General features: G+C 41.0%; 1 protein-coding gene and 1 pseudogene across 1 annotated transcript in view; one reads left to right on the forward strand and one right to left on the reverse strand.

The window, feature by feature from the left end:
* The window catches only part of LOC124787656 (MOB kinase activator-like 2), a 395,585-nt gene that overhangs the window by 365,591 nt on the left and 11,664 nt on the right, over nucleotides 1-18,330 (reverse strand). The gene's annotated exons all lie outside the window — the stretch shown is intronic.
* Nucleotides 9,085-9,201, forward strand: LOC124790447 (annotated as a pseudogene).

Raw genomic sequence — 18,330 nt, forward strand, 5'->3', positions numbered from 1 at the left:
GTGTCAAAATTTCGAAGCAATCAGTGAGAAACTGTCGAAGACTTCTGATTTTGGACAACCGATCATTTACATTTTATATAGATTTCTCCAATAATTATTACATAAAAATTTATACGTTATATGTGCCGCTCCAGTAGGAATATAAAACCACGCGCATATTCAATGCAACATTGTGTCAAATTTTGAAAGTAATCAGCGAAGAACTTTCGGAGATTTGAAATTTTGAACAAACGAACATTTACATTTCTATTTACATACATGTAAATATTCATTTGTTCAAAATTTTAAATCTCTGAAATTTCTTCACCCATCGCTTCCAAATTTCGACGCAACTTTGCATTCGAATAGGTGCGTGTTTTTATATACCGATGAGAGCCGAACGGTATAAAAAATTTATGTATTATACATATTACATTTTATTTTACATATATACATACATTTATCCACCATATGGTGCTCCAGTAGGTACATACAAACATTTGAATATTCGAATACAACGTTGTATCAAAATTTCAAAGGAAATGGTGAACAACACTCGGATGTTTAAGATTTTGTACGAACTGACATTTACATTTTTTATTTACATAGATTAACATTTACTTTTCTCACAGCCATGGTCTCACAAAGTCAATATTCGACAAAATAGCATTTATTTATTTTTATACCATGACATCTAATGCAGATATAAAACAAGCCAATAAACAATACAGACTTAAACGTTATGTATGAATTATATAATAACATACAAGATGCTAATGCGAAAGGTCTAAGGTTTGTTTCACTGAAAGAAGTGTGACTTACAAATTCGGAAATAACACTAATGGCATGCGCACGACGTATATCGCCAATCTTCCAGTGAAAACAAATTAATATTTTAGAAACTTTTTATCACAAATTAATCTTGGACTATTCTGAAGTCCACATGCCGCTATACGTCCTCTGGCGATAAAATTAAACAACAGTTCGCACGTTGGCATACGTCTGGTCGCACGCTCCATCCACGAGTGGAATATTATGGGAGGATTTTGGGTGAAGAACTCGATTTTCGTTTTATTGGCTTCTTATTTTCCTCCGAATTTTCTGTTTAAAATGACATATCATACATAGCTCAACTAGAAGTATAATTATTTTATTTTTATAGATATACGAGTTCGGGTATTGCCCTTCTGTAATACACTTCTGTCATGGCTGACCATAAACGCTTTGGCAGTATATTAACATGACATGAATTCAAATATCCCGCTTTCCAGTGAATTTTTATAAACTATTTGTCCAAAGTTTTTGTCTCTGGTTTCGTTCCTCTTTGAGTTTTTGACTTTCGAATGTGTGTAAACAGCGTGCTATAAGAACGTAGTAGTGTCGAGTTTCTTCGTATTTAGTGCTTCATTTTCCGCAGTGAAAAGGCCTAGAGGTATGCAAAAGCATTTAAGATACGTGTTAGCTGGCAAAGGAAAAGAAACAACGATTCGCTAGCATCATCATCATTCTTGGAAAACGTTAGTCGCCGGCCGGGGTGGCCGTGCGGTTCTAGGCGCTACAGTCTGGAGCCGAGCGACCGCTACGGTCGCAGCTTCGAATCCTGCCTCGGGCATGGATTTGTGTGATGCCCTTAGGTTAGTTAGGTTTCATTAGTTCTAAGTTCTAGGCGACTGATGACCTCAGAAGTTAAGTCGCATAGTGCTCAGAACCATTTGAACCAAAACGTTAGTCTACTCATTTCCGATTTGCAGAACGAACTTACAGCAAATGAAAACAGTACTTCTCATAAAAAAAACTCGGAGATTTCAAAGAGAAATATAATTTATTGGATAAAGGGAAGAAAATTTTTGAACTCACTGATATGAGTGTATAAGCGAAGCTCTTGAAAACAGTGTGCGCTGCAAAACATGTCAAGAAAACGTTTCTCTGAAAGTAGAATCCCATATTGGCCTGGCTGCCCAGTTTCCCAGTTTAATTTAATATGCAGTGTTTGTAAATACAGCTTTAAGTTTCCAAGCTCTGTTTCAGTAACTGTAAGTAATCGATACAAGATACGTGAATTTTATAATGTAAATTTTAGGTTATTCTATAGGTTGCAAACTATTGGTAAGGGCAAAGCTGCAGGTGATATGCTGTGCAGTGTTCTATATCTTTCCAGTGTGGTTAGACGCTTACAGCTATGTACTAGGATCTGCAGTTGAAGACTTAGCACAGAAGTCAGTGCAGGAAGTTGTGGAAGAAGCAGTGAAGGAAAATGATGACAACCTTGACCTCACAGTAGCTTTTGACGGCACTTGGCAAAAAAGGGGTCACGCTTCCGACAACGGTGTTGCCACAGCAACTAGTGTTGACACTGGTAAGGTTACTGATGTTCCAATGATGTCCAAATACTGTAGATGCATACATAGGCTGAAAAATGAACATGGTGATGACTGCGTTGCTAATTATTATGGCAGTAGTGGTGGGCTGGAGGTTGCTGGCGTGAAAAAACTCAGGGCTTTCCTGAGTGGTATAATATTCGCCAAGTCCAGTACCTGGCAGATGGTGACCCTGAAACATTTAAAAGCAAACCACATGGGAATAGTGTAAATATAATCAAACCAGAATGTATAGTACATGTGCAGAAGAGAATGGGTACCAGGCTGAGAAAGTAGAAATCAATTATCAAAGGTAAAAAAAACTAGATGATGGGAAAATATTGCATGGGAAAGGAAGATTGACTGATTCCACGATAGACCACATTCAGAATTGCTATGGCCTAGCAATCAGGCAGTCTTGAAGAAATGACGAAAGCTATATGAGATTTGTATTTCCACACCACATTCACAGATGAGCATCCGCAACACGGTATGTGCTCCAAAGGTGAAAAGAGCTGGTGTAAATACAGTAGGGGACTAATAACTGGTAAAAAATGCAGTCATCGCCACAGTCTACCAGAAGCCATCATGGTAGAAATAAAGCCTATATTCAGAGATTTGGCTGACAGAAGCCTTCTGATGAAATGGCTTCACGGAAGTATGCAGAATCGCAACGAGTGCTTGAATAGCGTGATATGGCATCATCTCCCAAAAACAGTGTTTGTTGTAATTAATGCTCTGCATTTTGGAGTGTATGATTCTGTGGCAACCTTCAGTCTTGGGAATATTACTAAATGTAAGGTCCTTGAAAAGTTGGGTTTGCGTGTTGCTTTTTCGCACAGTACGTCCTAGTGTTGACTTTAATTGGCACAGACTAAGGCCTGCAGACAATATAACCACGCCATTAGTGAAAAACGCAAGACAGGTGCAAATGGGTGCCAAATGAGAACTTGAAGATGATTGTCTCACATACTGCTGAACTTAGGAGTCTGATATTTTTATGACATACGTTACATAGGTTTCTCCTACATATTGAAATAATGGTTTTTAAATTACTTGATTCACAAAAGATTCAGAGGTGGTAATGTAGAGAAAAGTGACGGAAAAAATTACTGTAAGGGAAATACAAAATATCTCTGTAAGTACTTCGACAAAAAAAAACTGTTGTTTCAGTGTTGTTACAACATGCCACTGCACATACAGTAAAAATTTTATCTCTCTAGCCAATATGTAGATTTCTCCTACATACTGAAATAATGGTTTTTAAATTACTTGATTCACAAAAGATTCAGAGGTGGTAATGTAGCGAAAAGTGACGGAAAAAAATTACTGTAAGGCAAATATAAAATATCTCTGTAAGTACTTCGACAAAAAACTGTTGTTTCAGTGTTGTTACAACATGCCAATGCATATACAGTAAAATTTTTATCTCTCTAGCTCCAGTAGTCTGTGAGAAAATGTTCCCTATAGTAGCTGTAATTTAACATTGAGGGGATAGGCGATTCTGTACCCCCCTTAAACCATTAACACTTTACTTTCTTCCTTTAGTACGAGAAGCAGTCATGTCATTCATAAAACACCTGGTATAAGAAATCTCCCAAGCTGTCACAAAGATTGGTTTGAACACGACAGTACTTCATAGGCTTGGTACCAATGGGGGTGGTATGCCGTTACTTTCTTCCGACCTTCTGGACTGACTTATCCAGACTTTTATACGGGGACTTTATGTTTGATGTAGACTCTGAACAACGGTGGAACTCGATTTTTCACACCAAACATTGCCATAGGTGAAAGAAGCGCTTAGTGATAGGTAAAAATGATAGCACTTGCCGAGGATCGAACCCTAGACCTTTGGATGCGTAGTATGACACTTCACCAGTGAGCCATAGAGTTAAGGAGATGATTCTGGGTCTGACAATAAAAGCATGACGACGGCGAACTAACGTATAGGCGGAAATGATTTTACTTTTGAGAGCTACCGAGCTTCAAGATGTTGTTTATTATCAATTTTTTTCTCCTTTCCCTCCTGCAAGCGTTTCTGGGAAGCTGTCATCAAGAGGAACAGGTACTGATAAAATCATGTGGCTCCCAACATTCATTCAATTTGACTTCAATTAAGTGGTTTTGTATATTGTATTCACCGTTTATTTACTCAAGAAAGCGTCTCATTTCACTTCGCCGAGCTGAACGGATAACGTTCCGGATCTCTACAGACCCGGGACCTCAAGATCATTAGCTGGTGACACTACTGTTCCGGACATACAACGCAAACGGGCTCTAAAGGGGGAATGTGTTCCTTCTCAACAGTGTCACTCTTCAGAAAGTGGCCATTACGCAACCGAAATTGCCAGAGCTTCACCCGACCTAGTTGCCTGATTTGACACGCATGGATTACCACCTCTTTCGTAACGTCACGAAACAAAACGCAGGAAGAATATACACCATTACAATGTGGACACGTCGTTTGCTGTACAGCTGAATGAACTTACTTCGAAAAGACTGAGAAAAATAGTAAGGCAGTGAAGCTGCAGCAGGGAGTACAAAACGTGGCTAACTTTTTGAAGCTAAAAGAAAAACAGTCCCGAATTTGAAAATTGGTTTACATACTTATTACCCATGTACCCAACTGGAGGCGTTTGGGTCGTTATTGCGCTTATATGGAAGAACATTTCTACCAGCCAGAGCTAAATTCCAGATAGAATTTAGTGAGGTCGGGACTTGTTGGCTATACAAAAGAAACACAGACTTTCCAGTCACGTACAAGTCGGCATCGAACATAAAACTGTTTCACAAACGAAGGTACACACACACTAATAACTCTTGACTGCGACAAGGCAGAAAAACGTGTCACGATAAGTCTACTTTCACTTGTTTCGAAAAACAATTTTACAATCCGCGAGACTTACGTCATCGAATCAGTTACCAAACAGTTCAGCAGCGAATACACAGTCTAGGCGATTCATGGATGGGGGCAATGACGGATAGGAAAGACAATTTGTATGCCTCAAGCTATACACAGGAACGAATGTTTTTCTTACCGACGGCGAAGTCTTACTTGTTATCTAGTTAAAATTTTTTCAACTGCTGTACTGTCAAGAATATATGAATAATGGCATGCAGCAAAGGTTGACTTTAATTCGTTTATCCTGAGAAAGCTACAGAGATGTTTTTTACGGGAAGTAATAATCTTTTATTAATAAAAAATGTTCAAATGTGTGTGAAATCTTATGGGACTTAACTGCTAAGGTCATCAGTCCCTAAGCTTACACACTACTTAACCTAAATTATCCTAAGGACAAACACACACACCCATGCCCGAGGGAGGACTCGAAACTCCGCCGAGACCAGCCGCACAGTCGATGGCTTTTATTAATATCGCTTATCAATAGTATTATATTTCTAATATGGGGAGGGGCTAAATATGCTTCTTGTGCTATACACAATGGGAGGTACTATATAACAAAAACTTATCAGAAGTTTTCGTACCAAGCACTTTGTGGCCGACTGTCTCTATTCCTCTCTATACCGTATCTGTTCTACCTATGACAAGCTGTTCGCCCCTTACACGATTAGATACAAATTTGTCTCCCCTCCCCCTCTTCCCATATACTCTGTTATCAGAGAATGTTTTTCGAATCAGTGTCATGCAACTTGCGCTATTCAAATATAGTTAGTATTACACATATATTGTGAAAATGATGAACCGATAAAAGTAACACAAAACAGCCAAATGTAAACTTACAATTGTAAACCAGGCACCAATTGAGTGGTACTGTTAAAATGCACAACACAAAACAGTACGATCGAAAATCTAGATAAATGAGACTTTGACAATGATGCAATATACTACGTACTTCGTCTGACCGACGACACTTTATTTCTTACGATCGGAATCCATCCCCTGAAAATAAAGTACTCCAGCAATAAGAAAATCAGGCCTAAGGTTTATAATTTATATAAAGAACAGCTACCAGCCACATGTATGGTTTAAAAAGGTTTATCTTCAGATCTGAAGATAATAAACCTTTTTAAACCATACATATGGCTGGTAGCTGTTCTTTATATAAATTATAAACCTGAAGTACAACAGCCACGTTTCTCAACATGTCGACTTTCGACAAAATAGCGAAAATCAGGCCTGTTTAAACGAATACGACGGATTACTTACTGTATTCAGTAATGACTTCCGTTTAATACAACAGCCTGACAAGACATAATGAACATAATTCCCTTAGCCTTTTCTCAGACACAAATAAGCCCTCTCATCTCATTCTACTACCATACCCTGTTCTCTCTCTCTCTCTCTCTCTCTCTCTCTCTCTCTCTCTCTCTCTCTCTCTCTCTCCCCTCTCCTCTCCTCCTCTCCCTCCCACTAACGCCCATATATCGTACTCACTGTCAATTAGCAGTACGTTGTTTCATTCCATCTGTATGCGTTTGTATGGATAACTAAGTATGATGTTATCACTACATCACAATGTCAAACAAGAATAAATTACACATTTAGCAATATAAACAGTAAATTTTAACGAATATTTTGAGTCACTCTGTGTGTTAAAAAGCATTTCAAATCTAAATCTCACGTTGAATAAGTAAGAATGTAAAATAAAATTAACTGCTGCTACTCCAAATAATTTTTCCTTTATTCAGTCAATCTACGTAAATGGAAGTAACGCGAAATTCAATACTCCATGTGACCATTCTAAAAAAATGGTTCAAATGGCTCTGAGCACTATGGGACTTAACATCTGAGGTCATCAGTCCCCTAGAACTTAGAACTACTTAAACCTAACTAACCTAAGGACATCACACACATCCATGCCCGAGGCAGGATTCTAACCTGTGACCGTAGCAGTCGCGCGGTTCCGGACTGAAGCGCCTAGAACCGCATGGCCACCGCGGCCGGCGATCATTCTAACATAGGTTGAATATGCCTATTTGAGTCTTGCAGAACTGTCAAACACGCTAAATCGTTCAAAATGTTTTTCAACAGTAAAGAAGACTGTTATGTGGTCAAACGCAGATAGTATGTTTCAATACCTTATTTCTCTCATTTTTCGTCAAAACTGTGTCGTCCTTTAACTGTTACGAAAAAAGTGAAACATATGCAACGCCAGTTATAGTCCTTGAAAATCGAGTTATAGCACCGAAACGCGTTGGACAGTAAATAAAAAATATTGTTGTGACCGAAGACGGAATATTTTTTAAAATGGTTCAAATGGCTCTTAGCACTATGGGATTTAACATCTGAGGTCATAAGTCCCTTAGAACTTAAAACTACTTAAACCTAACTAACCTAAGAACATCACACACATCCATACCCGAGGTAGGATTCGAACCTGCGACCGTAGCGATCGCGCGGTTCCAGACTGAAGCACCTACAACCGCTCGGCCAGTGCGGCCGGCGAATATATATATATATATATATATATATATATATATATATATAATTAATTTTAAAAACAATATATCCTTAACGTAGAAGTTAGAGTTATGGAACCCCACTGTTCAATTTCTGTAAACGATAGCAAATATGACTAGTTACCAACGTAATAACGCTAATACGCCGCAAAACATTGGAAAAGAAAGTAGCACATTACATCTATCGTACACATATCAAAGTGAGCAACGATATAGAAAACAGGTTCATCCAGTCCTTGTGTTGTAAAAATCAATGTTTATAATTATTGGTGTATTCATATATGTTCACTAAAAATGGTTCAAATGGCTCTGAGCACTATGGGACTCAACTGCTGAGGTCATTAGTCCCCTAGAACTTAGAACTAGTTAAACCTAACTAACCTAAGGACATCACAAACATCCATGCCCGAGGCAGGATTCGAACCTGCGACCGTAGCGGTCTTGCGGTTCCAGACTGCAGCGCCTTTAACCGCACGGCCACTTCGGCCGGCCTGTTCACTAAACACCGGCTAATTCGATACGACCTTTCTCATTCTGTCGTTTAAGTGGCATTATTGTCATAACACACGCATGGCCGGTGAGTGTGTACTTTTGCATTGTCTTTCCGTTAGTTGTTATTCCTCCGAAAAAAACTGCAGTGTAAGATGCTGTATGTTGTGCACATACATATAAAAAATTAGTTTGGTGGGAAAAGGTCGGTCCTATAATTCATGTTACACTGATTGGGACAAAACACCGTTTCCCAATCATTCATAGGGCCTTGATTTAACTGACGAGCATTTTCAGAACTCCAACGTCGATTGTTCTGACAAATGCAGCGGTGTTTCATGGGGAAAAAAAGCCATTACGCTTCAGGATCAACCTCTCCAGCACGCACAGACCGCAATAGCCAGTTACAGTACTGAAGTCGAGCAACAGTATCTGAATTAATCAGCTGAAGCACTGCCTTTACTTTGTACGGTTTCAGTTTGAGTCCACGCACAGCTATGTGGGCAGGTATAATTGACACACGAGTGTGTAGTCCTAAATGGCTCGGCGATTTTCTGCGACTTTTTCCCAGTGTTGCTCCCAACTCGTCTACGTCATTCCCGGTTGAAAACGGCAAGCCACTTGCTACATGTCTGAGCAACGTGCTAGACCGTCACCTGATGATTGCAGATTTCCCGCCGCGCACCTTCGGTAACGGCGCTAGAGCCTTCCACGAGACGCCACAGTAAATTAAAGAAAAAATAATTGTACTGCGTTAACCTTCAGATCTTCATTAACCAAGGTCTGACGTATATTTTATTTGATACGTGAATTTGTCATATTCTTACATACAACATAGGGCAACGGCCTTGCCGCAATGGATACACCGGTTCCCGTGAGATCACCGAAGTAAAGCGCTGTTGGGCGTGGCCGGCACTTGGATGGGTGACCATTCAGACGCCATGCGCTGTTGCCATTTTTCAGGGTGCACTCAGCCTTGTGATGCAAATTGAGGAGCTACTCGACCGAATAGTAGCGGCTTCGGTCAAGAATACCGTCATAACGACCGGGAGAGCGGTGTGCTGACCCCACGCCCTTCCTATCCGCATCCTCCTCTGAAGATGACACAGTGGTCGGATGGTCCCGGTAGGCCAATCGTGGCCTGAAGACGCAGTGAGTGCTTATATACAGCATCATTCTGCACGTATCAGAATATACCAAGATTGAGTGGCCAGTTACATAATGTCATTGGTCCAATGAAAACTTTGTTCCCTTACCCATCCTTGTTGTTGTGGTCTTCAGTCCTGAGACTGGTTTGATGCAGCTCTCCATGATACTCTAACTTGTGCTAGCTTCTTCATCTCCCAGTACTTACCGAACCTACATCCTTCTGAATCTGCTTAGTGTATTCATCTCTTGGTCTCCCTCTACAATTTTTACCCTCTACGCTGCCCTCCAATACTAAATTGGTGATCCCTTGATGCCTCAAAACATGTCCTACCAACCGATCCCTTCTTCTAGTCAAGTTGTGCCACAAACTCCTCTTCTCCCCAATTCTACTCAATACCTCCTCATTAGTTATGTGGTCTACCCATCTAATCTTCAGCATTCTTCTGTAGCACCACATTTCGAAAGCTTCTATTCTCTTCTTGTCCAAACTAGTTATCGTCCATGTTTCACTTCCATACATGGCTACACTCCATACAAATACTTTCCGAAACGACTTCCTGACACTTTAATCAATACTCGATGATAACAAATTTCTCTTCTTCAGAAACGCTTTCCTTGCCATTGCCAGTCTACATTTTATATCCTCTCTATTACGACCATCATCAGTTATTTTGCTCCCAAAATAGCAAAACTCCTTTACTACTTTCAGTGTCTCATTTATTAATCTAATTCCCTCAGCATCGCCCGAATTAATTCGACTACATTCCATTATCCTCGTTTTGCTTTTGTTGATTTTCATCTTATATTCTCCTTTCAAGACACTGTCCATTCCGTTCAACTGCTCTTCCAAGTCCTTTGCTGTCTCTGACAGAATTACAATGTCATCGGCAAACCTCAAAGTTTTTATTTCTTCTCCATGGATTTTAATACCTACTCCAAATTTTTCTTTTGTTTCCTTCACTGCTTGCTCAATATACAGATTGAATAACATTGGGGAGAGACTACAACCCTGTCTCACTCCCTTCCCAACCACTGCTTCCCTTTCATGTCCCTCGACTCTTATAAATGCCATCTGGTTTCTGTACAAATTGTAAATACCTTTTCGCTCCCTCTATTTTACCCCTACCATCTTCAGAATTTGAAAGAGAGTATTCCAGTCAACAACGTCAAATGCTTTCTCTAAGTCTACAAATGCTAGGAACGTAGGTTTGCCTTTCCTTAATCTAGCTTCTAAGATAAGTCGTAGGGTCAGTATTGCCTCGCGTGTTCCGATATTTCTACGGAATCCAAACTGATCTTCGCCGAGGTCAGCTTCTACTAGTTTTTCCATTCGTCTGTAAAGAATTCGTGTTAGTATTTTGCAGCCGTGACTTATTAAACTGATAGTTCTGTAATTTTCACATCTGTCAACACCTGCTTTCTTTGGGATTGGAATTATTATATTCTTCTTGAAGTCTGAGGGTATTTCGACTGTCTCATACATCTTGCTCACCAGATGGTAGAGTCTTGTCAGGACTGGCTCTCCCAAGGCTGTCAGTAGTTGTAATGGAATGTTGTCTACTCCGGGGCCTTGTTTCGATTTAGGTCTTTCAGTGCTCTGTCAAACTCTTCACGCAGTATCGTATCTCCCATTTCATCTTCATCTACATCCTCTTCCATTTCCATAATATTGTCCTCAAGTACATCGCCCTTGTATAGACCCTCTATATACTCCTTCCACCTTTCTGCTTTCCCTTCTTTGCTTAGAACTGGGTTTCTATCCGAGCTTTTGATGTTCATACAAGTGGTTCTTTTTTCTCCAAAGGTCTCTTTAATTTTCCTGTAGGCAGTATCTATCTTACCCCCAGTGAGATAAGCCTCTACATCCTTACATTTGTCCTCTAGCCATCCCTGCTGAGCCATTTTGCACTTCCTGTCGATCTCATTTTTGAGACGTTTGTATTCCTTTTTGCCTACTTGATTTACTGCATTTCTATATTTTCTCCTTTCATCAATTAAATTCAATATTTCTTCTGTTACCCAAGGATTTCTACTAGCCTTCGTCTTTTTACCTACTTGATCCTCTGCTGCCTTCACTATTTCTCAAAGCTACCCATTCTTCTTCTACAATATTTCTTTCCCCCATTCCTGTCAATTGTTCCCTTATGCTCTCCCTGAAACTCTGTACAACCTCTGGTTTAGTCAGTTTATCCAGGTCCCATCTACTTATATTCCCACCTTTTTGCAGTTTTTATCTACAGGTCATAACCAATAGATTGTGGTCAGAGTCCACATCTGCCCCTTGAAATGTCTTACAATTTAAAACCTGGTTCCTGAATCTCTGTCTTACCATTATACAATCTATCTGAGACCTTCCAGTATCTCCAGGCTTCTTCCATGTATACAACCTTCTTTTATGATTCTTGAACCAAGTGTTAGCTATGATTAAGTTGTGCTCTGTGCAAAATTCTACCAGGCGGCTTCCTCTTTCATTTCTTAGCCCCAATCCGTATCACCTACTACGTTTCCTTCTCTTCCTTTTCCTACTGTTGAATTCCAGTCACACATGACTATTAAATTTTAGTCACCCTTCACTATCTGAATAATTTCTTTTATTTCATCCTACATTTCTTGAATTTCTTCGTCATCTGCAGAGCTAGTTGGCATATAAACTTGTACTACTGTGGTAGGCGTGGGCTTAGTATCTATCTTGGCCACAACAATGCGTTCACTATGCTGTTTGTAGTAGCTTACCCGCATTCCTATTTTCCTATTCATTATTAAACCTACTCCTGCATTACCCCTATTTTATTTTGTACTTATAACCCTGTAGTCACCTGACCAGAAGTCTTGTTCCTCCTGCCACCGAACTTCACTAATTCCCACTATATCTAACTTTAACCTATCCATTTCCCTTTTTAAATTTTCTAACCTACCTGCCCGATTAAGGGATCTGACATTCCACGCTCCGATCCGTAGAACGCCATTTTCTTTCTCCTGATAACGACATCCTCTTGAGTTGTCCCCGCCCGGAGATCCGAATGGTGGACTATTTTACCTCCAGAATATTTTACCCAAGAGGACGCCATCATCATTTAACCATACAGTAAAGCTGCATGCCTTATCCCAGAGAAAATGCAATATAATGCCTAGGATTAACTAAGTACAGCAATAACAGCAAATTGTAAAATGATGAAAAAGCACATGACTCCACATTTATTTTGAGTCCTAGATCATTACCTAAGTCTTGACATCACTCATGAGAAAGCACTACCTGCAGCCTGCAAAAACAAACCAAAATTTACTCTACATTTAAAATGTGGTATCGTCAGCGTGCCTCAAAGTATTGCTTAAGACAACGGCTTAAAAAGAAACTGAAACAGAGCCGTAAATTCCCCCAAATTCTTTAATATTACAGTACAGAATTGACGCCATTCTGGCAATAATTTGGACCTCTAAGGACACTCCAACAAAGCAATTTCATATGGACTTGTTACAGGAGTCGCTGTTCGTAATTTCTGGACAAATTATACAGGATGGTTCTTATTAACATTTAAAAGAAGCCGAAGCGATGTAGATGACATGTAATATAAGGACACACGGAGCCGCAAATGTCGGCAAATACCTCAGCATGCACTGAATATGTGGCTTCGCCAGATGACGTACCTCGACGCACGTGCAGCGGTTGGGCCTATCCGTCTGCCCCGCCTGATCATCTCAACCCAAATAATCACGTCGGTGTGGCTCCGACTTTAGCGCGTGGGGCTTAAGGGTTCGAGTAGTGTCAGTCGGACAGTGTTTTTTTGCATTATGTTAGACAATTACGTATTTACACTGAGGTAAGATTTTATTTACTAGTCGCGCGATCCCCGCTGGTTTATTGCAAGGTACAGTACAACGAAAACCTACCGCATTGCGTCACATAAATGAGTATGAAGTTACGAACTGCATCGCTACCAGCAAATGATCTACGTTTCTTCACTAAATAAAGTCTGCAAACAAAAACGGAGGAACAAATGGAAACAAATACAAAATAATATCAGCTTTTCGTTGGTTACAGCAAGGAAATAATTTTTTAATTTCTGCGTTTACAATAACCCTCTCTTCCCTGCTACACTCGTGAATGGCGCGTGGAAAGAATGATTGCCGTCGATAAGCCTCTGTATGACCTGTAACTTCTCAGACTTTCTCGTCGTGGTCATTTCGTGATATATACGTAGGAGGAAGTAATATGTTGTCCGACTCTTCCCGGGGAGTGCGCTCTCGAAATTTCAATAGCAAACAGCGACTCTTGTAACGTCTGCCACTGGAGTTTGTTGGGCATCTCTGTCGCGCTCTTGTGGCGACTACACGATACCGTGACGAAACGCGCCGCTTTTCGTTGGATCTTCTCTATCCCTTAAATCAGAATTACCTGGTAAGAATCCCAGATTGATGAAGAATACTCAAGAGTCGGTCGAACAAGCGCCTTGTAAGCCATTTCCTTCGTGGATGACGTACATTCTCTTACGATTTTTCCCATGAATATCGGTCTACCATCTGCTTTTCCTGCTACTGGTTTAATGTGGTCATTCCACTTACCGTCGCTCTGGATAATTATTCCAAGATATTTTACGGTATATCCAGTTTCTAGTACTCTGTCCACAATAATATAGTTATACGTGAGGATTAGCGCCTTGCATCACGCCTATGTAAGAGACGGTAGCATGTGTGTCTCGCATGACGCATGCGTTCGGATCGAGTAGCTAGCTGTAAGTAGTTCAGGCTGTCGGCATGCATGTCTGAAGGAATTTTGCATCGTAATTCGAAAAAAACACAGGCACTACAATGTCTTATTTATTCACCGACACCAGGCAAGCGATTTTCAAGTAAAATGTCTCGCCTGTGCGGGAACATATACAATGGATGTACAAGTACAGGTTGCTGACATATGGTTGACCACATATAGAAGTTTCGGTCTGGCCGCAAGTTGTGCTCGGATAGCCAAATGGTAAGGCGACCACTCGCGATAAGAGGGAAATCCGGAATCGAGTCCCGAGCCGGCACAAATTTTCATTGTCGTCATTCAATTATACCCCTGATGGTTATCCGCAACTGCGAATACATTTCATGTATAACCGTTTGTACTCTTTTAGGTGTTGGGTTCGGTTAACTATCATAAGCCTACTAAAACGTGTGAATGTGATCACGTGTCAATGGTTCAAAATAGTTCAAATGGCTCTGAGCACTATGGGACTTAACATCTGTGGTCATCAGTCCCCTAGAACTTAGAACTACTTAAACCTAACTAACCTAAGGACATCACACAGCCATGCCCGAGGCAGGATTCGAACCCGCGACCGTAGTAGTCGCGCGGTTCCGGACTGAGCGCCTGAACCGCTAGAACGTGTCAATGTCGAAACTATAACTTTGGATTAGCACAGAGCTAGCAGTGTTTTGTATCAAGTGACAGTACATTGAAGTTTTCACTCGCAAACTACCTTTCAATTGATCGGTCAGTTAACCTGATACTGGAAACATTTGTTACACCACCTTTTGGACTCGTGTAATGTTACTGACTACTACAGCTTTCCCAGTAGAGGAACATTATTCGTTTTTAACAGGAAAGGTGTGTGAACCGGACCGCAGAAGAAGAAATGACCGTAATGTGGGAAGAGGACATAGAAACAGCGACGTTGGTACAGTATTGGATTTCCTAATTAGGTGCAATATGTAACCTTTATTTACGTTCACGGTTAACTGCCAGACCTTGCACCATTCATCAATCCTCTGCAGATCTCTCTGCAAATCGACATGGTCTTCTGTCGTTGCATCCTTCTGACACTGCTCCCTACTGACACTAGATGTTGGTGCAGTGACAGTGTTCTATGGTCTGATAAATCCTGATACCTTCTTCATCACCAGGGTGTGAATCCGCCGTCTTGCAGGAAAATGGCTCCTTGATACCTGTACTGTGGGACGGAGACAAACTGGTGGTAGCTACATTATGCCTCCACGGATCCAGCGGAGCTCATGCAAGGCACCACGATAGCCAAGGAGTATTGTAAACTGGTCGCAGACCACTTACACCACTTCATGACGATCGTGTTCCCCGGTGGCAGTGGCAATTGTCAACAAGATAATGCGCCATGTCACAAGGCCAGGAGGTGACGGAGTGGTTTGCGGAACACAGAGGCAAGTTCCAATTGATATGCTGTTCCACCCCAACTCGCCAGATATGAACCAGATCAAACACATCTGGGACGTGATTGAATGCAGAGTCAGAGCTCATCACCCCACTCCCCAGGATTTATGGAAATTAGGTGACTCTTGTGTGCAGATGAGGTGCCAGCTCCCTTTGTCAACCTACCAAGGCTTCACTGCTTCCATGCCCTGATGCGTCACCACTGTTATCTGTGCCAATGTGGATGTACTGGCTATTAGGCAGGCGGTCCTGGGTTTTATTCCTGGCCGGGTTGCGGATTTTCTCCACCTGGGGACTGGGTGTTTGTGTTCTCCTCATCCTATCATCATCATCATCATCATCCGTGACAACGGCTACACTGGACTTGTGTAAAAATTGGACTGGGTAAAACGGGATTTTGCACGGGCACTGATGACTGCGCAGTTGAGTGCCGCACAAACCAAACATCTTATTAGGTAGGTGGTCGAATGTTCTGCTTGTACAGAGTAATTTGCCAAAAGTAACAGAAGAATAAAATATGAGTAGTGGATTGATGGGTGTGAGACTGCAGTACAGTCCATTCAAAAGATATGAAATAAGGTAAGGAATAATGAACAGAATTTTGTAATCTATGAGACAGAACAACAGCTACTTAAACAATAAGAAATGCTAAGAGTAACAAAGAGAAAGGAAAAGATATGTGGACTGCCAGTTAAGGAACTAAAAAGTGGGGTCATTAGCCCCTCATTCAAGTGGCACTTCTTCCAGGTTGGTGAAGTCAGCCAGAAATCTGAATTATGACAGCATGTAGGAAGGGTAAAATTGAAGCATTAAAAGCACTATTGATGGCAATAATGAGAAAGAATTTAATGAGAAGTACAAGTATGTGGATCAGGCTGGTTCATAGATCACAGCAGTCAAACAGTCTCCCAAGTCTCAACTGTGATGAGAGAAACCCCACTTGTATCTGAGACACGTACTGTAATAGTAAAAATGAGAAGGCTAAAAACATAGTGGACTGTTGTTGGATCAACAATAATAAATAAGGTGAAATAAAGAAGCAGGTCAGTAGGAGGATGAGTGTCCCTGGGGTTCTGCATGCAACATGGGCTGTCCCTCCCATCCCTGATCCACAATAACACATTTAAAGAGGGGAACAGCACAAAATATTCATCTGTGTGCTACCTCTAAAACAAAAACAACAAAAAAATATGTGGAGCAGAAATAAGGGAACTAATTGCACCTGAAAGTGATTAAAACAGACCAATAGAGGAATGACCAAGGCAGCTGGAAAAGAACACAGACCAGTATCCACCTTAGATCGAGTATGCAGCAGTAGGTGCCCCAACCCCAAAAACTAATTAAACATTTATCCGAGAATAAGAAACACTTTCATGAAGAAAATGGAGAACCAGAGCAGCTGTCTGTTAGTCATCTGCCAATATTAGGGGCAAATAATCCAAAAGACCATGCTTAGCACACAGAGCCAAGAGGAGGGAGCAATCTAGTACAATGTGAGCTGTCTTTAAGGTTCTGCAACCACAATGTGGGAATGGCTCGTTACAAAAACATAAAACAATAGGTTATTCTGACAGGTTTGATGTGGAGACGACAAAGGAAAGGCGATTCCTTCTGGAATGAACAAAGGAGAAATACCATGAAACAGTGGTCCCCTTGACAGTGTGGAGTTTATTAGAGCGGGCAATCGCCAACCAGATGATGTTTGAAAAATGAGTAAGTCTCCCTTCTCTAGCAAAATGGTCAGCCAATTAATCCCCTGGGATATCAACAAGACTTCAGATTCAGAGAAAGATAAATGAGCAGGCAGTATGACTAAGGTGAGCCTGGAGATCACACATCGAGTCACTACAAACTGAAACGTGGTCTAATGAGCTGTGTTTAATAAAATTAAATGCTCTGTTAATGACTAGCAACTCCATGATAACAACACTACTCATTTCCAGCCATAAATGCTGTTCCTGATCAGCTGGATAGGTAAAAGCATATCCCATTCTATGCATGGCTTTAGTGCCATCAGTTTATATGATGGCAGCACCTCAATATTCCTGAATAACAGAGAAACAAATATCAAAAGATCATAGGAGCAAATGAAAAATTAGGTCCTTGAAATAGATCCATCCTAATTCTGGCCTGGGTACTAAGCAAGGCATACGCATACAGGAAAAGATGGGCAGAGTGTGTGTGTGTGTGTGTGTGTGTGTGTGTGTGTGTGTGTGTGTGTGTGTGTGTGTGTGCGTGTGGGGGGGGGGGGGGGGGAGGGGGGTAAGGGGCATTCTAAATTCTAACGGGTCGGGGGCACATTCTAAATTCTAAGGGCATTAGGTGGACGTCCCAGTAGAGGGCCATGAGACACACTCAAACTGGTAACCTCGCCCAAGGGTGAGTATCAGGGGATCGATGCACCTTGTAGGCAAAAAGAGTTTGAAATGTTGGAAGATTTGGAAACTTTTGGATGACTGCATAAGTGGGCAAGAGTTGGTACCATTAGAACTGAAGAGAGAAAATCCCCACAAGCAAAAACGCGGCCTGCGGGACTAGTTCAGAAGTTGCCAGTAGCCAGTCTTACTTCACAGTGATGGACTGGGTCCAATAATTTCAAAGCTGAAGGTACTACTGAGTGATACAGCTGGTAGTCGTAGTCCAAATGAGAAGGGACCAGGGACCAGTAAATATAAGAGAAAGTAACAATATCTGCATCTCAAGGTGTGGGCACACAAGAAGTGTGTGTTAAGCTCACACAAGCACGTAATTTTTCGTTGACAAGCCATGTCA

Source organism: Schistocerca piceifrons, chromosome 3 (genome assembly GCF_021461385.2).
Source record: "Schistocerca piceifrons isolate TAMUIC-IGC-003096 chromosome 3, iqSchPice1.1, whole genome shotgun sequence".
Lineage (NCBI taxonomy): Eukaryota > Metazoa > Arthropoda > Insecta > Orthoptera > Acrididae > Schistocerca > Schistocerca piceifrons.